This window comes from Apus apus, chromosome 3, assembly GCF_020740795.1.
Source record: "Apus apus isolate bApuApu2 chromosome 3, bApuApu2.pri.cur, whole genome shotgun sequence".
Classification (NCBI taxonomy): Eukaryota; Metazoa; Chordata; class Aves; order Apodiformes; family Apodidae; genus Apus; species Apus apus.
The window spans coordinates 58,840,397-58,865,074 of NC_067284.1; the positions used below are offsets into that span (position 1 = coordinate 58,840,397).

Genomic DNA, 24,678 nt, shown 5'->3' on the forward strand with positions numbered 1-24,678 from the left:
CTCTAATGGCTTCTGTACTGCACATGGAAGTTGTCCAGGGCAACTGGGAGACTAGTCCCTGAACAGCTACAACCTACTTTTTGTTTCAATTTGATCAACAGAGTGGTTGCCAGCAAAATCTAACTTATGTATTAGCATAAATATATGGAGATCTGAAAGGGCTGCTATATACAACACATATAAATTATTTACATCTAGTCGACCCAAGTGACTGCAGACATCGTAAGAAGCACAGCTGCTGCTGGTGCTAGAACCTTGAAGCTGTTTCTTAATGTGAATATTCATTATTACACTCCTGGAAGACTGGGTAAAACATAGTAAATAAAAGTATATTCTGTGTTTTGTAATCAGTAAACAACATAAGCAAAATAGTATGCAGAGGATATACAGCAGCTGCTCTTTCCAAATGAATGCCTAATTGTGAAATACTTAGACCTCAACACTATGGTTTCCTTAACAATTCTTTTTCTTTTTAGGGTAGATTGGATGCCCTTGTGCTTTACTTAGATTTTATTTTTTCCCCACTCACATGGTACCACAGTGTCTAAAGCAAACTACCATGGAACAAGGGATTCAGATAACAATAATGACCTACACGTATATAATGCTTTTTATCCCAGAGCATCTGTAGTCACAATAGTTATAGCATATGTGGGAATTTCCCCCTGATACAGAAAAATATGCTTACATTACAGGTAATTAATTTGCCACTGACACTTTTTAGATTGATGGAAAAACCTGTAATATATGCATCATTTGACTCTTGGCTCTCAAACAGAAGAATGGTTGTCCAAGAGCATTATATTCAGCAAGCTTCAGAACCTTCCCAGTGAACTCCTAAATAGTATAAAAATTTACTTCCAAGAACTTAGGAATTGTAGTCGAGAACAGGTTCTGACATAAGGCATGTATGGAATCAGGATTTCCTTGCACAGATGCAGTTCAGCAACTGTGGCTCTGCACAGGTGGAGTCTTAAACCAATATGTAGTCATGATAGGGATGGGAGCTAGCAATAGGTATTGGCTTTCATGCAGCAGCTGGCAGAATTTTCTCTACAATGAAAACTCTCATTCTCAGAACTTACTACACCATTGAACATCCCAAAGAGCCTGCATTTATAAATACAGCAGCCATAGGTATAGACTTTGTGCTGCTGATTCATCTGAGTCCAGCTTGATGATCACATCTGCAGACTCCTGCCATTTTGCCCTCCTAAGGAGCATCTATCTATGATGGTTAAGGGGAAAATGCATATCAAAAGCTGTTATTTCTCAGTACGTGCTGACAATAGATTCATATTCAAACAACCTGTACTGTACCTTCTACTCAAAGTATTTGCAATGAGTAACAGAAGGTTGCAGAGACAAAACAAGACAGAAATGGGGGGGGGGAAGCCACAAACAAGTTAACTAATTTTTCTGGACCAAGGTTTAGTTTTTCCTGTTCATCATAAATACTTCAGGTAAACTTCCATACTGTAGGAATTCCAATACAGGTAACAGTTACTTTCTCCTTCCTATCCAATGGACATGCTAAGTGTCACCTTCTGGATCTTCAAAAGTTAATTGCTCAAGGCCACTGCTCTCCCCATCCTGCTGGGAGCTACTTTTTATCTAGCATTGCTCATTCTGCACTAGGTATTTGTTCCAAACGCAGTCTCTGACCTGCACTAGGAAAAAAGCCACATTCATATTCACCCAGAAACAAGTTAACAGCATGACATGTCTCATGCACAGAAGGCCTTACACACTACTGAGGTACAATGCCAGATGTTCTGAGAGATTTTTAATGACTTTTTCATTTCTATTTATTTAGTTATTGGAGGGAATTAGTATTATGGATAATTTTCAAAATATTAGAGCACATCAGATGCTGGTTTTCTTAAATTTTTTTGCTACTAAATGATAGCAGCATGAAATATTTGATATATCTTGATCTTACAATGTAACACAGGAATTAAAAACTAATAAAGTTGTCTTACCTTGAAAAATAAATACATGGTTGCTTTTTTTATTCTTTGCTTTAATTTTAAAGAAAATAAATGCTCCAAGGCATAGGTATCACAAGGAAACTGCTGGATGAAAACCAGAAAGATTACTCAGCCTGTGTTTTTTATAATGAGTTTTATAGAAACAATTCAGGCCTTTCACTTTTACTATCCTTACAATTACTATGTAATTTGGGAAGTGAGGGGTAGGAATTAAAACATTTCATGTATGTTTACCTGGAGGAATACATCCAGAAAACTAGAAATACTTCTTTACAATGTATAACTCATATCCTTTTGTTTATATGTTTTAAACCCTGATTATAACGTTTTTAGGAGTTACTATTTACGTCAAGAGCTTGCAAAGTCCACATTTGGATAAGCAAAAAAGACAGTTATTTTCTACCTACAACAAAGTAAAGCCATAGCTACATTTGTCTCCTGAAGCTTTTCAAAAGCATATTGATGCACCTCTACAGGAAATAAATATCTGTCAATCACAATAAAGGATACTGTATTGAATGATATTATTTTTGTCTTAGCCTTGTGTTCTTTGTTTTAGAATTTTAATTCACTGTAAAATAATTTTTAGCTACCTGTTCCTTATCAGCTACTATCTTTCTCTTATCTGCCTTTTCTTTAATCTTCTCGACTTGCTGTTCCTTTTCTTTCCCTTTATTTCCATCTTGCCCATCCCTGTTTCTCCTTCTCCATAGAGCTTGTTGTCTAATCTGTTCTACAGAAACTGTTTCTGTAAGATTTGTACGTCCTCATTTTCAGTCAGATGCTCTAAGCATATACTAAGGTGCCTTGTGATGTTAAAGAATTAAAAATCTCCTAATACTCCTTTGGCATAGATTATTATGGAGAAACAGAAGCTGAGAGTTTCTGACCTCTAAAATAAACCAAAGAATACCTTCAAAGGCAGTGCTGGAGTTTAACCAAGTCTTTGCTATTATGCTTTCACAGTTAAATAGGTAACAAATACAGAAAAGAAAGGAAGAATCTTTTGATACAATATGACTAATCAGAGATAATCTGGGTCAAAAGCATATTAAACGCAGAATGAAAATGCACTTGAGTATCAGTGCAGAAATGCAAGGTATACGAGATGTCAAAAGGTAGCACTAGATGTGACTATGACTAGTCAGCATTAAATGTGTCAGATTTGTCTAAGTCACTACAGACAGGCCCAGTTTATGTAGGGGAAAGAAGAAAGGAGACAGAGGTAATGCAGTCATGATGTATGTAATGTGTCTTCAGACTCAGAATAAGCTAAATAATAATAAATAAGGCATCCATGATTTTTTTAATATTTTTTTAAAAATTTTTTTTAGGCTTGGCACAAAGAAGAAAATGTAAACAGCACTACATGTTTACAAGAAAGTGAATTAAACATATGGAAGCATCTTCTACGTGTGTGGAACTACAAGTTTCTATATGGACTGGGCATTCTAGTGGCTCAGATCCATGCCAAGTTCCAAATCTCTCTAGATGGAAAAAAGTTAAACCATAGACACTTAATCCTATTTCTTACTGGTGAAAATGAGGGCTCCTCAGCAGTAAATTGTCACCAGCTAGGAGAACCTTGACAAAAATTTCAACTTTAACTGCTTACAGTCACACTTGCAATGGATTTTTTTTAATGCAGGGTGTAGGCTTAACAGAGAGAAAATTATTATTTTTAAACCTAGATGGAGCCTCAAGTATCTAATTTTGAATTTAAAACAAGAATAAGATTTAGAAAAATATTTCAAAACAAATTATCATTGTCATCTAAGGTTTTAATAAAAAAATTCTGTTTTCATAGCTCTTTACAGCTGCCAAAGTAGCAGGGTCATTCAAGAAGCAAGTTGTTTTATTGAAATAATAAACAAAGAAAGGAAGATAATTATGAAAGATGGTTTAAGAAACAGGTTGGCTGAATCTCTCTGCCATTAATGAATGAATTTATTAAACTTGACAAAAAAACAAAAAGCAATAGACAGATTTTCTAAGAAGCAGACCCAATTCGGCAGATTACTATAACCCAAAGAGCAGTTAAGGTTAACTGGAAACTGACTGCTTAAAAAGGAAATGTTTACACCACTGACAGGCTGGGCCTTGCACACTTCTGCTTTGTTTACAGTCACAAGCACACTTGAATAGTTGAAGCACAACTTCAAAATCAAGTGAAAGAGTTAGGGAGCTGAAGTTCATCACAACAGAAACTCATCAAACCTGCAGAATTCACTATGCACTTTTATGCAGGATTTGCTCATCCACAAATTAACTGTATCATGTAAGTATTTCTCATGGAACTATTTTAGTGCAATGTGAGTTGCTGCTGTTAGATGTTGCACATCTAAGATGGGCATGTTGGTGCATCAGATAAGGTCTGAGCTTTAAATTTTCTCCAAGTTAGCTGGCTCTGGGCTTGACAGTTTAGTCTAACTCTTTCTTAAGCTCCAACTGTGTCCAGTTCTGGGCTCCCCAATAAAAAAAAGAGAAAGAACTACTGGAGAGAGCTCAGTGAAGGACTACAAAGCTGATGAGGGGACTGAAGCACCTCTCATGAGGAAGAGCTGAAAGATCTGGGTCTGTTTAGCCTAGAGAGGAGAAGACCCAGAGTGGATCTCACCAGTGCTTCTAAATATTTAAAGGGCGGGTGTCAAGAGGATGGGGTCAGACTCTTCTCAGTGGTGCCCAGCAACAGGAGGGGCAACAGGGACAAATTGTAACACAAGATGTTCCACCTGAACATGAGGAAAAACTTATTTACTTTGAAGGTGACAGAGCAGTGAACAGGCTGCCCAGAGAAGCTGTGGATCTCCTTCTCTGTAGATATTAAAATCCACCTGGATGCAATCCTGTGCCACCTGCCCTAGGGGAACCCGCTTTAGCAGGGGGGTTGGACTAGATGATCTACAGTGATCCTTTCCAACCCCTGCCATCCTGTGATTCTCTGATACTTTAAGTTCTTAGCCTAATTAGCAGCTAATTAGCAATCTACATGGGAACACAGAAAAGCTTTACTACACAGTGAAACAGAATCATAGGATCATGGAATGGTTTGGTTTGGAAGGGACCTTAAAGTTCATCTAGTTCCAAACTCCTTGCCATGGTCAGGGATACCGTCCACTAGACCAGGTTGCTCAATTCAGCCTGGTCTTCAACACTTCCAGGGAGGCGGAATAATGCCCCAAGAGTTTCTAAGTATAAACCTGTTTGCAGGGTTGTCTTGTTTATTGGTATTGTTTTTCCATGGCAAAGTTGTTTCAGAACAAACTTTGTTGTTTTTGCACTGAGAAATACCTGACAACCATGTTCACCTTTAATTACAGTAATTTCTTATTCAGAGTGATGTTTTCTCTAAATAGCAGATTCTTAATTTGAGTGATTGCAACAGTCTTCTCGCATTCTCTACACCGGGTTGTTTTGTCAACTGTCTTATCTATCTACTAAAGACAACTGAAAGTAGACTAAGGATTTCCATTTTGCACTTTTTTCATTTCCATAAAAAATATTCCTTATGAATATTGTGGATCTTGGGAGTTATACTTCGGATCTTTACACAAATGCTTTTAAGAAAGCCACAAAAAAGGAAGCATGTGCACATTTTTCTGCAGAGTGCGGGAATGTTGGCTGGTTTCTTTAACATCATAAGTCAGATAGTTGGGGATTTATCTTATAAGGACTCCTCAGAGAGGAACTTGTATCTATCACTTTTCAGATCTGTAGTGACAAGAAGAAGGAAAGAGACCACACAGCTGCTTAAATGCTACTATGGCATGTGCTTGGGAGTACTTGTGCCACATCTCTTCCTGAAATACGTGTTCTATCTGCTGTGCTGTCAAACTGAAGTGCTTTAAGACACATCCAGAAACAGGATGTTAAGTACTCTGCACCATACATTAACTCTGTATTGCTGAAGGCCTCCCCATTAATTTTCAATCTTCCTTTTCACTTCAACCTTCCACCAACATGAGGGAAGGGCTGTGGATGTTGTCTACCTTGACTTTAGCAAGCCCTTTGACAAGGTTTCCCACACCATTCTCCTAGAGAAGCTGGTTACTTGTGGCTTGGATGCACATATGTTTTGCTGGATAAAAAACTGGTTGGATGGCTGGGTCTGAAGAGTTGTATTCAACGGAGTTAAATCCAGTTGGTGGCCAGTCATGAATGGTGTTCCCCAGGGCTCAGTGTTTTATTGATCATCATGACTGATGATTTAGATGAGGGAATAGAGTTCACCCTCAGTAAGTATGCAGATGAGACTGATCTGGGTGGAAGTGTCGATCTGCTTGAGGGTAGGGAGGCTCTGCAGAGGGATCTACACAGACTTGATAGATGGGCCAAGGTGAATGGCATGAGTTTCAAGAAGGCCAGATGTCGGGTCCTGCACTTTGGCCACAAACCCCAGCAGTGCTACAGGCCTGGGGAGGTGTGGCTGGAGATTTGCTCAGCAGAGAGGGACCTGGGGGTGTTGATTAACAGCCAGCTGAACATGAGCCAGCAGTGTGCCCATGTGGCCAAGAAGGCCAACAGCATCCTGGCCTGCATCAGAATAGTGTGACCAGCAGGACCAAGGAGCTGATCCTGCCCCTGCCCCCCTACTTGGCCTTGGTGAGGCCACACCTCGAGTGCTGTGTGTGTGGTTTTGGGCACCACAGTATATGAAGGACATTGAAGTGCTGGAGAGGGTGCAGACAAGGGCAACTAGGCTGATTAGGGGTCTTGAGAACTGGCCCTATGAGGAGATGCTGAGGAAGCTGGGGCTGTTCAGCCTGGAGAAGATGAAGCTGAGGGGAGACCTCACTGCTCTCTACAACTAGCTGAAAGGAGGTTGTAGTCAGAAGGATGTTGGACTCTTCTCCCTAGTGACTAGTGATAGGACAAGAGGAAATGGCAAAGTTGCACCAGGGGAGCTTCAGATTGAACATTAGGAAAAATCTCAGGGAGGTTATACAGGCACCGTCCCTGGAGGTGTTAAAAAAACAGGTAGATATGGTGTTTCAGGAGACAGTTTAGTGGTTAGAGGTTGTAGGGCAGATGGTTGGACTTGATTATCTTCAAGGTCTTTTCCAACCTTGACGATTCTGTGATTCTGTGACACACCCTGAGGCTACACCATGGATGTGGCTTGGCCTGGCCTCCCAACCACGCATCCTTGCAGCCTTGTGCTGTCCACTTTGAACAATTTTTCTGTCATAGTCTGTGAGATTGTGATTCTTTCAAATGTCTAAATCTTATTGTTTCTCCTCTGTATCCTCACTCTGTCACCATGTAGCTTTAGCTCCTAGCTCTGCACAAAGATTCCCACCAGCACCCCAGCCTCCTGAGAGCTTCCAGACTGTTAAGTAAGACTACATTAACACTAGCAAGGTAGATTAATAACAGTCATTCTGATATCTTATAGATGTTACCAAATAAGAGGTGTGCATAAGGCTTAGCAGTCAATTAGTGTGCAACTATTAAGCAAATGCTCATCAGAATCAAAATGGCAAAACTAACATCAAAGACCAGCAAGAAGGCTGAGCAGGTACTGATGAAAGGTATCAAACTCTGAGGAAAAAAATTGTCAGAGTTGTCAACATTTTTGTGATTTCCTGGACACCCCGGACAGGATGGTCACCTGGGGACACTCACCACTTTTCTTCCCAGCAGGTCACTAGAGGATTTTCCTTCCCCCCTCTCTCTCTCTCTCTCTCTCTCTCTCTCTCTGTCTTTTTTTTTCCTAAAGTAACATAGACTTATATGTATATCATCAGCTACATGTCCCTGGAATAAAGAAACCTTTGTGTGTGTCAGGCTGCCTAAACTTTCACAGTACAAAAAGTACCATTTGTGAAACTATGAAAACCTGAAGCACCTATGCACCTTTTCCACGGTAGTTTGTCATACCAACACCTAAAATACATTAATTATTCCTTCTTTATCTGCCACTTTGGAGCTACTGTCTATTTTATTTTTTCTCCAGGCTGGGTGTAGGAGGTCTGAAAAAATACTAGGTTAAGATCTGTACATCTTAAGATGTTGTTGGTTAAGATGGTTAAGATCTTAAGAACATGTTCAGATGGCTAAATTCACATTTCCCTGAGTTCCAATGCCAAGCAGAAATGGCATGTTGTAGAAACAAAATCAGAATAATCAGTGTCAACAACTGCTGTACTATGTAGTGCAATGAGATACTACAGGAAGAAATCACCATGTGTCAGTATTTGTATGGTAAGGACCTCTCTGAAAGCCAATTTGTAGAACTGCCCTTTGTAGAATTTGCCCTCTGAGGCATCTTTTAAGATAGGGAAGTTGGTTCCTTTTTTGTGGCAATGATGTTCTGGGATGAGCATCTTGGTTGATGTCTCTTACGAAAAACAACCAACCAATTAGGATAACTCACCTAAAAGCAGTCCCTTTCTCTGTTTTTCTGTAGGTTGTTCTCAGACTTTTAACACTTAGGCCAAAAAAGACATTGGTGATAAAGAGAACAGAGTGTGGGGATTTTGCTCAGTTGGTTGTCTGGCTGTTTCTTTTTTAAACTAAATGGAAGAAGGGAAAGATAAAAGAAAGGAAAATCAGTTATTTTTTCTCTCAGGTGAATGCAGCCATGGGAAACAGTGTTCCACAGGTCATGAGACTTAAATTACAAAGGTTAAAGGCTGATTTCAGTAACCTCACATCAGAGCACATGTCTGCACTTTTCAATTTATATTCTTTCCTCAGTTTACAGAAAGCTGCCTGAGAGCAGTGACATCCTTTGATCTCCTCTAGGGACACCTAGTCAGATGACATATAGTAATTTTTTTGTTCATCTCCCAGCATCTTGCTGTTTTGGTCTTTCAGTTGTTTCCAATCCATCTTTTAGAGATATGTACAAACATGTTCTTCCTAACCAGCTCAGCAAGTTGTCCTTTCTGGAAAGCACAGAATGTCACTCTAAAATGGCTTTTGAACAAGTTTCAAAAGGATGCAAAATTACATCAAAAGATGTAGCTGGTCAGATGTAGCTGTCCACAACAGGCATCTAGAACTAACATGCAACTGCCTCAAGCTAGGGAAAGCAAAATTGAGAGTAAAGCACCTCCTGGAGAGAAATTTCCCCTGTGCATTCCCACTCTGTGAGATCCACATTTGTGAAAAGCAGAATCATGACAGGCAACCACTTGATGCACAGAATTTTTCAAATAATTTCAATTTAAGGAATGTTTCCATCCTTACCAGAGAGCACTAAGGTTGCAATTGTACCCTGATAATCATAGCAACTGAATTATAAGCAAAATTTCAGCACAGAGTCAATACTGCTAAATGCAAAATGTTTAACAGAAACAGCATTTCATTAACATATCTACAACTTTTCTAGCTAAAGTTAAGCATCAACCTTTGGCATGTTAGTAACCCAAAACCAGGAACATTGGATGTTTTCAACAAGAATTGAACAGTGCAAAGATCTGGACTCATTCTGATAAAAGACTACAAAACACAGCAGTACTTGTCCCTCCAGGACCCCCACAAAATGTGAAATTAGACTGAGACTATATGCCCTTCCATTACATACCTCTCTTTAGATATCTCACTGCTTAAGAAACTAAAACTTACCCAGGAATAAACGAACAAAGGAGCTTTTAAATTCCAGCACTTCCTCTAGGTAGGCTCAGCCACTCAGCTTTTAAGCTCTCACCAGAAGCACCTGGTATGTAGCCAATAGTAAAAAGTGAATGAGATGGATTACGCATTTATCCTAACATGGTAAAGCCTCCAGTCTAATTATGACACTGGGATCAAAATGAGAATAAACTCACAGCAGGATAACATAAAATAGAGCATGTTATCTGACAGTTTGAAATTACTAGCTAAAGCATTGCTTATAAAGTAAGTTTTCCTGGCCTCAGATTGCACAAGTTACTGTCAGCGTCATTCTAGGATTTTGAAACAATTAGGAAAAGAGCAAAATATTGATTACACAAACTGTTACTGTTCACTGCAGTGCACTTTTTCGCAGTCACAAACACCAGACCAAATCCTAGCTAGTGATGTAAGTTTGACCAATGAATTAATCTGAAAATGGCTGGTTGAGCAAATTTTGCTGCATCTGACAAATATAATCTCATCCCTGCACTTGCATCATCATGTAATGTGGGAATAATACTAATACTTAAATATCAATAGAAAGCACCATGCTCTTGAGATGCTCATCCTCTCCAAAATGGCAATTAAAATAGTTTTGTATTAACTTCGTAGCATTAAGCTCCTTAGATAAGCAACACAGGAATAAAACGGAATGGAAATTGCATATTTAAAGCAATGTTGCAGCTTTTTGCATGAGATGAGAAGGATCACAGCGGGTGCACAGACTTCTGTATATCTCCAAAATGGGAAAAAAATTTACTCAATATTTTAAAATAGTTGAAGAGTTCTTTTTCCATCTTGGATTTCTAAGGTCTTGAAACCTTTTATAAGATATGCTTCTCCTACCCATTCCCTATTTATTTCTAATGGTCTTCCCACAAAGTGCTACTTACTGCTTCCTATTATTTTTTCTTTTAATTTAACTGTTTTCCAAATTCTTAGCTAACAGAATAGAAGCGGCTAATGATCAATTTCTGTAAGATTACAGGGCTTAAATCTTTAAGATGGGACACAATAGTATGCAGTATGTAATTTAATCTGTGAGGCACCCATTTTCTATCATTAAACTACACTATATAAAAGAAAAAAGTACACTGTAAAAACAGTCATTTTGTTAAACAAAATACTCAAGGATTTTTAAGAAGAGAAAAGAGTGCAAAACCACATGCTGTAAGACTCTAACCATGCAGGAAAAATCAAACCAAGCCCTTTCAGAATATTGTTTTAGTTATGGAGTGGTAGTTGTAGGATGTCTGAATGCATACAGGCACTAACTTCCTCATGATTAGCACAGTTTCTTTGACAGGCTTGGCTGCAGAATCACAAAGCAGCCATACACTGCAGCAAATTAGCAGAAGTTTTTTTTTCTTTAAAGAAAAAAGTTTAATGGGTATTTTGCCTGAGGAGCTTATTTTGATGGCTTCTCACTACACAAGACTGCACAGCCAGGAACCACAGAAGCATACCGTAAATTTAATGATGGCCCTATACAATGGTTTATACCACTACACAGAAAATTCACATTCAGGCACAGGCTCTGCACATTCAACCCTGGAAACAAAGCCTATCAGAGCAATGAAAGCCTTGGTCTCATTAGGCAGAGATAGTACTCATGGCTGTCTACAAAGATAGCTGCCTCCTTAGAGGCATCTTGCTCCCAGTGAATTTTAGACAGCTTTGTCAATAAATTCAATCACTGCAGAATTTGGCCCATAAATAAATGACTGAAATATACCAAAAGGAAAAACAAATAAGGAAATATTTTTTTAAAATATAAAAATGAAGGAAATGTAATGTCAGAAGGATTTTTTACTACGTCTAATTGATACCCATATTAATCACTCCCAATTTAAACAGGCACAATGAAACAACAGTTATATGTTGCAAAAACAGGAAAAAAAGCTCTGTCAGGAATACTAATACTGAAGCATGTCATTCAAGTTACAATTGGCAATAACTACCAGTCTCCATTCTGTAACATTTTAATTTACTCACAGCAAACTGACACTCAGATAGGTAAAAATTTACTTGCTACTTTAAAAAACATCAGAGAAGTTGCTTCCAGTCTGGTATTTACAATTGATTATCCACAGCTGAAACACAGGATAAATATCAGTACTGAAAGGAAAGAGTTTTCTGAGGTGATACTTGATCATGATAGCCACAACATTGTTGCATAGTTATGTCACTGTCTGCAGAACTGACACGTAATGTTCTCATGAATAAATTCATTAATATCTGTCTCAGAAATTAATATGAATGTGCAGCATGCTACAGAAACGTATTCATTTGGGAAGCTATAGAACCTTTCAGGAAAAAGTGTACATAAAAATAGGCATTGAAGATAAAGAATTATTTTGCTTTTATCACCTTTTTCTAATGTATCACCCACGACCTCAGATCCCAAATGTCATAGTATACTTAATGTTTTTCACAAAGAGGTATGAAATATTGCTGCTAGTTTGGAGTGGACAAAATAGTTCATTATTATTTTAATGCTGATGAATCCTCTAAGTTTGACAGACTTTCCTTGAAAAGTTACAATCTTGAATCTAGCACAATAGTCTGGATAGCAGAAATCACTTTCTGTATATAATACTGCAATAGCTTAGATGAATAGTTTGTTTGTTTGTTTGTATTCTGATCCTACCTCTGCTGAGCAGAAAAGCCATTGTGGATAGTGAGCAGGGGACACAACACCACTGGCGTCTATCTGAGAATCCCAGGGATAACCCAGGTCAATATAGTCAGAGCCAAAAGAAAACTTCTGATCTCCTTTTTGGGTCAACAATCTTGTTCATTTGTCTTGCTGTCCCCAGGGCTGGGGGAAGAGGGGAGATTTCCTGTTCTGACAGCACCATTGCATCTTATCTTCTTAAGGTAATTACTCTGGCTCTCTGTAGATATACTGGATTTTTACTTAAGTCCTTTTTATGCTACTTCAAGAGAAGAAAAAAAAAAAGGGTCTTAAAGTGCTTGAAAACAGCCTGAAGTCCAGTCACAAATAACTACAGAGAATTACAACCTAAATGAAGTTGAGGGAAGAGATAAATCATTATATTAAATGGAATAAAAATACTAATAAATAGAACCTTTAAAGCACAGATGGCAATAGCAACAAATGTCATTACAAATATTTTTGTTTTAAAAGCGGGTTTAAACTGAACATAAATGATGACACAATAATAGAATCATTAAAGTTGGAAAAGACCTTGAAGATCACCAAGTCCAACCATCCACCCTACACTCCCATGACAACTAAACTATCTCCTGAAGCACCATGTCCACCCTTTTTTTTAACATCTCCAGTGCTGGTGCCTCTACCACCTCCCTGGGAAGCCTATTCCAATGCCTCACCACTCTTTCTGTGAAGAAATTTTTTCTAATATCCATTCTGAACCTCCCCTGGCACTACCTGACCCATTTTCCTCTTGTCCTATCACCAGTCACTAGAAGAAAGAGGCCAACACCCACCTCACAACAACTTTCTGTCAGGTAGATGTAGAGAGCAATGAGGTCTCCCCTCAGACTTGACTTCTCCAGGCTGAATAGCCCCAGCTCCCTCAGCCTTCTCTTGTAAGACCTGTTCTTCAGACTCCTAATATTTAAAGGACAAGTGTAGGTTAAATAATATATGTATGAAAATAGCTAAAAAAAGAGGCAGCCTGGACAAGAACATGTATTCTTAATGTTTATAAAACATTTTAATTGCTATCTATGACATAATGATAGATGATGGTTAGTGATTTTATGTTACTTTCTGCAAAAGTTAAAAATATTTATTTTTTTCATAACTTGAGTAATTTTATTACTACACTGAGATTGACATAGGATTTTATGCTGAAGAGCATCAGCAATATGCAATGACTACTGAAAATGCACTGGAGTGGATTACCATGGCTCCCCTTTGTGCATTGGCAGCACACAACCAAGATCATAATTACAGGATTGCTACCACCTGCCAACTTGAAGAACTAAGCCACATGCTTCCACATAATAATAAAGAATCCTAAGATTAAAAAGCAAATGAAGGTTAAAATCCTAAAGGTCTTTAGGGACCTCTGAGTTCTGTATTTCTTCTGTACTCCTTTTATAATTTTTACTTGCCTGCAAAGGCGAAGGCTCTTCTCAGTTAAATCCGTCTAATGAAATGCCTGCAATTTCACACAACTGCTTAGAAAACAGAACATCTGCAATATGCAAATTCATATTAAACCTCATCTTTGGATTTATAGCCTTTTCATGTTTGATCAGGAAAAAAACCCAAAAAACAACCAAATTGCTCACACTGTCAAAAAAACAGAAAATTAGCTGAGAATTTTAGAAGTCATCTTACTGTGAAAAGGGGATTACTGGTGCGCATATATATATATATATATGTATATACATATACATATATATACACACACATATATATACCTGTATATGTACATATATGTACATATACATATATGTATACATACATATACATATACACGTACATATGTATATATATGTATATATATGTATATATGTATATGTATGTATATATACATATATATATATGTATAAATATGTATATATGTGTATATATATGTGTGTGTATATATATATATATAAGAGGTCAGAGAAAAAATTTCCAAAATGCTGATATCGATCCACGATTAATTTTGCCATCCCCATTTTTTTAAAAAAGTGCAATTACATTTTAATAATAATGAAAAAAAGGATTTCTTCAGTTATATGAGTAAATGATTCAAATTATCTTTGAGATTATGCTAATATAAAAATTTTTGTCTTTATATGAGGCCAATTCTATAGTTCTGTACCCATTCACATTTCTAGTCACACAAAAATAATTATTAAATTTAATTTCAGAACATGGGAGAATTAGTATTTGCTGGTGTACAGGTGCTTCTCAGTTCATATTTCAGTTTAAACAAAATTAGAAGAGAACATGGCTATGTACATATGTCCTATGGAGTTTCTTCCTCATATCTTCTATTATTCTTAAAAATTGGTAGGTCTTATCCACTTAAAATCGCTTAGAACTCTGTTTCTAACTACCCATTATTTTCCAGAACATATGATCTAAGGCTGTATAACTGCCAACAATTATACGCAAGGTTACAATTCCCTACGGTCTTCCACGTTATCTCTTACTCCTTCTTTCTTGTGTTTTCCAGTTTTAAAAATTATTTAACATACAACTCCACCAATACTTAGACATCAGTAACTTACTATACACAAACTGAGCAAGATAGTTATTTGTTCCCAGCATCCCCTCACCGTAGCGATTGTTTCTGGCATATCAAGCTAAAGATGTAGTTCCAGAAGATCTTGGCTTAAGATGCAGATCTGGCCTAAGAAGTTTGAGAGCCTGAAATTTGCTCCCAGCTGGTCCCCTCACATCCATCAGCAGTTGTGTACTGGGGTGCTGGGGATGCTGCATTACATGACATGACTTAATATCTTTCCTGTCCCCACTTCCACTGACACTCCCATTTCAGAAGGTACATGGAATCAGCAGTTTAAAGACATTTTTTAACAGGAACAGAATTCTCTTTTTTTGCAGAGTTTCTATGTAGGCTTACACCAGCAGTGTGTTATGGAAACATTATGTTGCCACTTAGGATGCTGTTCCTACTCTAAACACAGGCAAGACCCTCTGTTATGACTTTTGAAACTGGCATTTTCCAAAGAAGTTAATTCAACAATATTTTTTTACAACATTGTAACTACTATACAGTCTTAATCCTGACTTCATTCTTTGTAGTGAAGGGAGCTGAGAAACAAGTTGGAGAAATCCTTTAGATGACTTACTTATCTTGTGGTCAATTGGATCAAAACTACCTCACAATACAGAAATACTTAGATTACTAGGAATACCGTTTGGAGACATATGAAACTACAAACACCAACTTTCTATTAAAGGCTTGTGAACCAGCATTGACAAGCTGTTCCCTGTTGTATGGCATACAGTGTCATCCACACGTTAATCATGAAAATATCTTCTCTCAGCCCTGTGCATTTGTTGGGGTTACAGAAGCTTTCTGTGAAGTTGGCTGTCATCCCAGTAAAGCTGCATTAACTGTTCAAATTAAATATCACTACTCATTGATTGGTAGCAAGCAGAGGCTAGAAAGATAAAAGCTTAGGAATAGAATTTCAGGAGGAAATAGGATTACATTTGCTTAGTAAAATCTTCCCAAAATTATGATTTTCAAAAATTTTCAGCTTGAGTTTTACAGAAATTAAATCTATGCAGTTCTGAAACTAACTGAACTAGATCTGACATGCCACTACTGGTCCAGCAAATTTCAAAACATTTTTCCTTTACTCCTACTAGTGCTTTCAATTATAGGGATATTATAATTTTGAATTTTTTCCTGCTATAAAGACTTCCCCTCAGAGATTCCAGAAGAAAGCCTATTAAAATATGTCCCCATCCTTTTAGCAGACAAAAAAAGAAAAAAGAAAATACTAAATAACCCAGGAAAGATTGGAGTTCAAGACTAAAGCAGAGAGTAATCAGGTGAGAGAAGATTACCAAACAGATATCCAAGTAGCTCCTTGTACATCCTCTTCTTTGACTTTGGGATTCTGGCAAAAATTAGAGGATTATTCATATTTGCCTATGGTTTTCAGGTATCTTGTACCTTGGCCGAACTGCTAGATCCATAGGTATCTCAAACTTGTTCCCTGCCCATATGCATATCAGGTCTTTATGTGTACCAAGTTTGATACTTCTGAGCAGTTTTGAACCCTTTGTGAAAGAGCTACTCGAATGGCCTTGTACATGCACAGTAAATTGGACTTTTGTTTAGATTGTGCCCAATTTACTGCTTATGAAAATGTAAGTACACTTGTGCAGGGATTCAGACGTTTCCCAGAAATACTGGGTAACTGTTTTGTATATGCTGTACAACGTACAACTGCTTGAAGGAGAAACAGTGCAGGAGGGCTTTAATTACAAGTATAATTCTAAAATACAGATTAATGGTGAAATACTAAGGTGGCCTTTTAGCTTCTTCAGATGTGATGAAGGGTTGTGGTGCTACTCATTCTCTTCAGGAGAGATCTGGCCCAAAGTCAAAACCAGAGAGATGACCTTGCTATGAAGCCAGTTCAAATATCTGACAACTTCTACAATTACAGGTCATAGTTACAAGAACAGGCTATTTTCAGTAAGGATCAAAAAACATGAGTATTGAAAGCAAATACATTAATATGAGCAAAGATATAATCAAAGATATGACCATTCCTGGAGTACTGTGTAGAGCTCTGGAGCCCTTATAACAGGAAAGACATGGAACTGTTGCAGATGGTCCAGAGAAGGGCCATGAGGATGATCAAAGGGCTGGAGCACCTCTGCTATGAAGACAGGTTGAGGGAGTTGGATTATTTAGCCTTGAGAAGAGAAGGCTCTGGGGAGACCTTACAGTGGCCTTCCAGTACCTGAAGGGGGTCTACAGGAAAGCTGGGGAGGGGCTTTTCACCAGACAGAGCAGTGATAGGACAAGGGGTAATGGTTTTAAAACTGAAAGAGGGGAGATTTAGGTTAGACATCAGGAAGAAATTCTTCACCATGAGGGTAGTGTCCAGGAGGCTGTTGATACGCCGTCCCAGGAGGTGTTCAAGGCCAAGTTGGATGAGGCTTTGTGCAGCCTGGTCTAGTGGGAGGTGTCCCTGATCATAGCAGGGAGGTTGGAATTTGGATGATCTTTAAGGTCCCTTTTAATCTTAACAAATCTATGATTCTATGATCTGCCACTAACAGAATCAGTGGTTAAAAACAACTTTCTGATGAATTTTTGACCAGACATGAAAGTCAATTACTACTGCATCAGAAGAAAATTCATGACCGCAATCAACCTAAGCCCAGGCTATCAGGTTTTAGTGATTCAGAAGACAGAATAAAGAGGAAAAAAAAGGAGAGAAGAGTTCAAGCAGTTTCAAAACCTCTGGGTTTAATTTTAAGAAGTGTATTTAATAGATGAGGGAGAGGGAAAACTCTATGACCATATGTGGTGACTCTGGATTTCAACATATTTCTATCAGTGACTCCATTGATTATTTGAGAGTCAAATTGTAACTAAATTTAAGTCTGCTGGTAGAAAACATCTGTCCTGGCCTTATTTCAGGATGTATACATACACCTCTGTTTCCCAGCACACAGCTGTCAGCTCCTCTTTTAGGATTTCTGGATAGGACATAATGGTCCTCCACAGCTAATACATCTAAGCAGCATTAAGTTTCCAAACTCAAAGCACTCTGACTCCTCTGTAAAATATTAATATAATCCACATATCAGTCCACTGATCTGATTAGTTTTCTTAAGATTTACACAGTTTAGAAGGGAGAGAATTTTAAAAACAACAAACATGCTATAGGGAGGAGGTCCTTACATGGTAAAGCAGACCCAAGGCTTAAGATAACTTGCAAATGTTATCTGTAAATATTAATGCACTTTGCCACTGAATACTGCATATAATACATTTTAAGTGTTTTTTCAGTGTGTGGATGTTTACAGTGAAATGATGTTCTTCTTTATATGTCTTTTTTCAATTCAAAGTACGGCTTCATTACAGAGAGTGATAGGATAAAGCTTGACAGCACAAAAATTGCTCCAGAATTAGCACCAAAGTGACAAGCATCTTTAACATAGCCTTTACATTGGATTTGAGGGCACCAAACAACTTCATAATCATTAGCTGTTCTTCACCCTCTTCTCTACAGTTCCAACTTTACAGTACCCAAGATGGGTACTGACTGCTTTTAATATGAAATTGTTTTCTGCGGGCTGGGATTTCATTTTGCACTTGCCTTCAATAAGCAATCAGAGACTAAACCTTGTAAAATTCCTTCAGCCCTAGCAGTGCTGCTTCCATCAGTATTTCTTCATACTGTTATTACTGACTCTGCTACCTTCTTTCATAATTTCCTAAAGTACCTAAGCAGAAAACAGCTATGAAAACTTATGAATACAGCATCAATATTCAAGACTCAAAAGCCTAAGTCAAAATGCTATATTGAAGGATCTCATATGTAACATTGTAACTCATGTAATATTGAGAAAACTAAACATACGTATGGATGCATTTGGTAAGAAAATTAAGGTAATTTTCCCCAGATTGACTGCTGGTTAGGTGGAGCTTGCAGGCCAAAAGCAGTCAAAAACCAGGAATAATATCCATCCTGTAGCATCAGAACAAACTCATGAAAGCTTCAAAAAAAGCATTATATATGCTTCTCTGTGCCTTGCCATTACTCTACTGCATGCTTCATTCTCAGCTTCTGAGGAATTACACAGGTTGTTAATGTGAACACCAGACCACCTTGATTTACCCAAACAAGATTCAGGTAATTTTGTTCACTCTGCTTTTATTAGAAAAGTTTTCTTTGCCTCCGTTTTCTGCAGTAACTGGCAAAAATGAACAGAAGGCTCTGAAGATGATATCAAGCTACCAAGAAAATCTTGGTTTGCAGTGAGTATAAAAGTTCTACATATATATGTAGTTACTCTGAATCTAACCTACATATCTGTCTGTCAAGCCAGAATGCATGTTGAGGAAGATCAGGTTGCCTTAGTAACCTAAGTCCAGTTGTACAGACTTTTCAGAAAGACTAAATAATTTTATCTATCTGAAGCACCATTGTGCATCGCTGTGTTATTGTTCTTACATAGCTTACACCAAACTCCCAGTATGTACTTTGAGCTGTGTGTTACAGAAAACACTGCTTAGGAAAGCTCTTCTTTTTCTTACCATTTGTGACCCTTGCGGCTGCCATCTATTCGGAAAACTAGCACTTAACTCGTTGCTCCTTTTATTTGGCTTTGTTGGACAGACATGACTAACATTACAGAGCCAAAACTTTTGCTGCAGCTGTGCCCTGTATAGCGATTAAGCCAGTTCAGAAAACTACTAGTTACCTAAAAATTATTTTAATAGATTATATTGGACTGTTCAGAGAAATCTGTAAGAAAGAACGGTGACAGCAGTCATCCACTATGCTTACTACTGTGAATAGCTATCAGCTACAAAAAATTTCAGACCTTAATAGTACATAGTATGCTATTAAATTGTAATAATTGAAAGTTCTAGAGAAAGGAATCTAACGATACCCAACAGAATCATTTTAGTTCCATGAGAATATATTTAATTAACCCTTAATCATTTCCACCTTTATGACACTGGAAAGACTTCTAGGATCTGATTTATAAAATTACTATGCCATTAACAAGAGAAAGGTATTATTGACATACCAAAATCCAGTTTAATTACTCCCTTGATTCCTCCAGAGGCAGATAGAAGCTAGCAATTTTCTGACACTATATTCCATTTTCAATATTGTTAAACAGAAAATACCTCTGAGTAGGTAAAAAATGTTGCATAATTTCTTCTATCTGAGCTAACAGCACAACAATGTCTTCTGGCTACCTTGAATGTTCCTTTGTAGCTTTTTCTATATCAAGTATTTCATTTAAACTTTACTATTTACTGCTGCTTAGAAATATTCTCACATGTAAGAACTTCTACAATCACTGTCAAACAAGTTTCTAATATTTTCATTTTTTAAAGTGATAGTTTGTAATGTATTATAAGAAAATGGGAATTACTGAACTATTTTAGGCACGGACAGCTAATCTGAGTACTCCAGAACTTATATGCAAACAAGAAAGAAGTTCTAAAACTTGTTTTCAGGCTGTCAACAAAAGCATGTAAACTGATACGTTTAATAGCCTGATGTGTCTTAACCAAAGCCCAAAACTTATGTACTATAAAAACAAAGGAGATAAAAACTAATTCAGCTGGGCCAATAAAACCTTGAAAAAATGTTGTCATCTGTGCATCACGCTCCATAGTTCTGGCTGGAGCAACATATGCTCCCATATAACATCACAGGAGTCTGACAGCTCAATGTGCAAGTCTATCCTGATTAGAATTCCAATTAAAAAAAAATTAAAAGTTAGCAAAAAATAATCCTGGTCCACAGCCATGGCTCACACGCAACATTTCTTGCTTCCATTGCTTTATTTACAGGTTTTCTATTTCTCCTAAACACATCAGCATTTCTGTATTTTCAAGACTGTGTGAGAAGTCCTATTTCTTTAAAGTTTATACAAATTAGGTCACTGATTTTTGTCACCAGGAATTCCAGATATTCATTGTAGAGGGATATTGGATAAGATAAGACAAACAAATGGAGATTTCTTCAATTAGTTCACTCCAGCAGTTTGCTCTGCATTGTAATTTTGTGTGCAGCTATCTTTATTTCTCCTGTGTACTGTGAGCCTCTGTGGCAAAATAATCATATGAAGTATTTAGACTGGTATGTTATCAGGGACAGATTTTTTTATTCTCAGCTACTGGAGATGGAAATCAAATGTGTTTTGAAGTACTCTGTGGAATTTTCTATCCCTTTTTTTTTTTTTTTTTTTTTTTTAAATAGCAGGTTGTAAGTTTATTGGTAGCTAGCAGCTGCAAAGTCTTAGGAATATGTAGTATTATCACAGAATCATAGAATCATAGAATCCTAGGGGTTGGAAGGGACCTCAAAAGATCATCTAGCCCAACCCCTCTGCCAGAGCAGGGTCACCTAGAGTACCTCACACAGGAACGCGTCCAGGCGGTTTTTGAATGTCTCCAGTGAAGGAGACTCCACAACCTCTCTGGGCAGCCTGTTCCAGTGCTCTGTCACTCTCACAGGAAAGAAGTTCTTCCTGATATTCATATGGAACCTCCTATGCTCCAGTTTGCATCCATTGCCCCTTGTCCTATCACTGGTCATCACTGAAAAAAGCTTGGCTCCATCGTCCTGACACTCACCCTTTACATATTTGTAAACATTGATGAGGTCACCCCTCAGTCTCCTTTTCTCCAAGCTAAAGAGACCCAGCTCCCTCAGCCTTTCCTCACAAGGGAGATGTTCCACTCCCTTAATCATCTTTGTGGCTCTGCACTGGAGTCTTATCACACAAAGTACTACTGATGGTTACTGATGGTTAGTTTAGCTTTTGTTCAGAGGTTTAATTAAGCTTCTTTGTTTTGTATGTATCCTTCTGACAAAAGTAGCATAAGACTGATCTTTCACTCTAGGTGTCAAAAGGTCCAAAAGATGCAGCATCCATAACAGTTAAACCAAAATAAATGTGAAAAAAATAAATACAGTTAAATTATTTAAATCCATCATTTGTGTAATACCTGACTGAAAATGTAAACAGAGATTATGTGATTATCACCCTCTGATTTGCGTTCCAGAAGAAGGAAGACATTGTGAGACGAGAATTACTATCCACAGTCAACACCATGCAAGACACTGCACCTTGTTCAAGACACTGTGGACCAGAGGAAAGCAAGGTCTACATTTCTGTGTGCAGTATTAAATTACCCCTCCTTCTATGTAGATTGTTACCTACTTGCTAATTACATGTTCACAAAGTATTCATTCAATGTGAGAATGTGCCTGTTTTGATCAGAGTTCTGCCGTGAGGAAGGCTGGTGTATATAAAACCGCTCACTTACTGCTGAAGTTTAACATTGACTCATTATTTGGGGTTTTTGTGGTTCAACGTATAACCTCAATATTACTTAAAGTACTCACCAAACACAACACTGAAGAGAGAATAATTCAGTTCCTCCTGGGAATTTTTATTATTTCAAATACTCTAATACCCAAATCTCTCATAAATTTTAACTAATGTATTTTTACAGTGCCTAAGTTCTACCACCCTCAGTAGCAGCCAAAAATATCTACTGTTCAGTATATTAAATCTGAAATAATATTGTATTTTCTGGAAAGATACATGTTTCAGTTAATTTTCAATTCTGAGTGCTCAGCATGGTTGCAAATCAGAACACAGATTTTCAGTTTAGCAAGAAATTGACAAATACCTAAGTACTGAATCCACTTCATTATTTCCCTTCGTAAGTCCATACTGGCTACTTGGAAATGGCTTTCAGGCAGATTTTCTCCATCACATTTTCAGTGATTGAGGTGAGGCTGACTGGCCTACAGTTTAGGAGAAAAATCTGCTTTTATCCAGTTCTCAGGAACTGCCCCAAGTGGTCATGACCTCTCATAGAACATCAAAGGAAGTGTTGCAATGACCTGTGATGCTTGTGGCTGCCTCACATCAGGCCTCAGGAACTCTGTATTTCCACTTTGTTTAGGTATTCCCAGACCTGATATTTCTTAACCAAGGTAAGTCTTCCTCATTCCAGATTTTCCTGCTGGTCACAGGAACCTGGATTACTGGAGATTACTGGAAGTGTTAAAGGCTGGTCTTACTTGTAAAGACCAAGGCAAAGAAGATGGAGTACCTCAGTCTTTTCCATATCCCCTGACATGAGGTCCCCTCACCCCATTCAGTGACAGGCCCACATATTCCTCCTCTTTCACAGCCAGTAGGAGCCCTTGCTTTTACCTTCCAAACCCCTTGCCAGGTTACAATCCAAGTGGGCCTTGGCTTTCGCTGTGTGCATGGGCAGCACCTCTATATTCTTCCTGAGCCATGTGACCTTGCTTCTATCTCTTGCACATTCCCTTTAAATGTTCGTCAGAGGCTCGTCCTACCTTCTGCCACTTTACTTGATTTTATGTATATGAGGTTGCGTATGATGGTTGCTTAGCTTCAAGGAGGTGATCCTTGAAAATCTACCAGTCTACTGGGCCTTACAGGATTCTTCCAAGCAGGTCCCTGAAAAGCCAAGGTCTGCTCTCTCAAAGTGTTCCAGCTTTTTGTCTCGCTCTTACCTCTCAGTAATCTGAACTTTCTGACCATCACAACCCTGATCCATTCTTTTTCGTTTGTACATACGAGGTGTACTTTCCCTCACTGGCTTCTTGATCAATTGTGTCAGCAAGTAAATGCACTCCAGACATCTCCTGGACTGCTTGTGTCCTGTTCTGTTGCCCCTCCAGCAGATACAGGGGTAATTCAAGTTCCCAATGAGGACTAGGTCTGTGAAAATGAAGTATCTTCAATATGTCTGAAGAAGGCCTCATCTATTTCTTCCTTCTTAGCATGCAGTTTGTAACAAATATCTGTGAAGTTGTATCAGAGTTTGGTCTGCCGTCTAAGTCAATCCATAAGCTTTCAGCCGGCTTATCCCTTGTCCCTGATCAGAACCTCACACTTTCCCCTTACACTTAATCCACTATTTCCTCACTATCTCAAGAGTTATCTCCATCCTCCACCATCCCTAGCCCTGGCTCTCTCTTCACCAGGTTGGCCAGCTTGTGGCAAAGATGCTTTTGCCCCACCTTGGCAGGTGGATTCCATCTTTTCCTAGAAGGCCTATATATTTTATTAACGTCCAAACACATTTAAAATAAAATCCAGCCATCACTACAGATATAGTCTTTGCTGAAAGGTTGTATCTTTATAACGAAATCAAATACCAAGAAAAGTCAAACCTGTTTTACATTAACCCATTTTGTAATATTGACATTTCCCCACCTAAATGAGGGCTTTTGATTTTTCTTGGTAAAAAGTCAAAACAAAAAGAGCCAAAAAAGTTTTGTTAATCACAGTAGTTGAATGTAAAATTTCTAGTCAGAATAGACTGTGTGGTGAAATTCTAACCCTTTGGAAACTGATTATAATGGAAGTGTTGACATAGTGTTAGCTATACCAACACAAATACAATGCCAATACATTATTCCTTTATGGTAACAATGTAGAAGCTGCCCTGTAATTTGGCACAGAACATTGCTATACTAATGCAATGTGAAAATGTTATTATGTTTGCTATTTTCTATGCCATAATAGCTGTATTTGTTTCCACAAACATAACATTACACTCACTAATATGGCTATACTTAAAGACCACCTGAGTAAAAACAAATGTAAACTTACAGAAAGCAGGTAATCTCTTGTAGATTTGTTTTGTTTTGCTTTGCTTTGCCAGAGTAATTTTCAATCCTACTCTTAAAAAAAAACCACCTAAATTGGGAGGATAGCTTTCACTACATAACCTGCTTTTAGAAGTAGTTATGATGTTCACAATGAGTTTCTCAGAGGGGTTGCATGGAGCCATCCATTTGTAAGAACAGCCATTTACTGTCCTTTTAGTACAATCTTCTATAAAATCCTGTTTTG

General features: G+C 37.9%; 1 protein-coding gene across 31 annotated transcripts in view; it reads right to left on the reverse strand.

The window, feature by feature from the left end:
• The window catches only part of NRXN1 (neurexin 1), a 759,121-nt gene that overhangs the window by 343,034 nt on the left and 391,409 nt on the right, over positions 1-24,678 (reverse strand). The gene's annotated exons all lie outside the window — the stretch shown is intronic.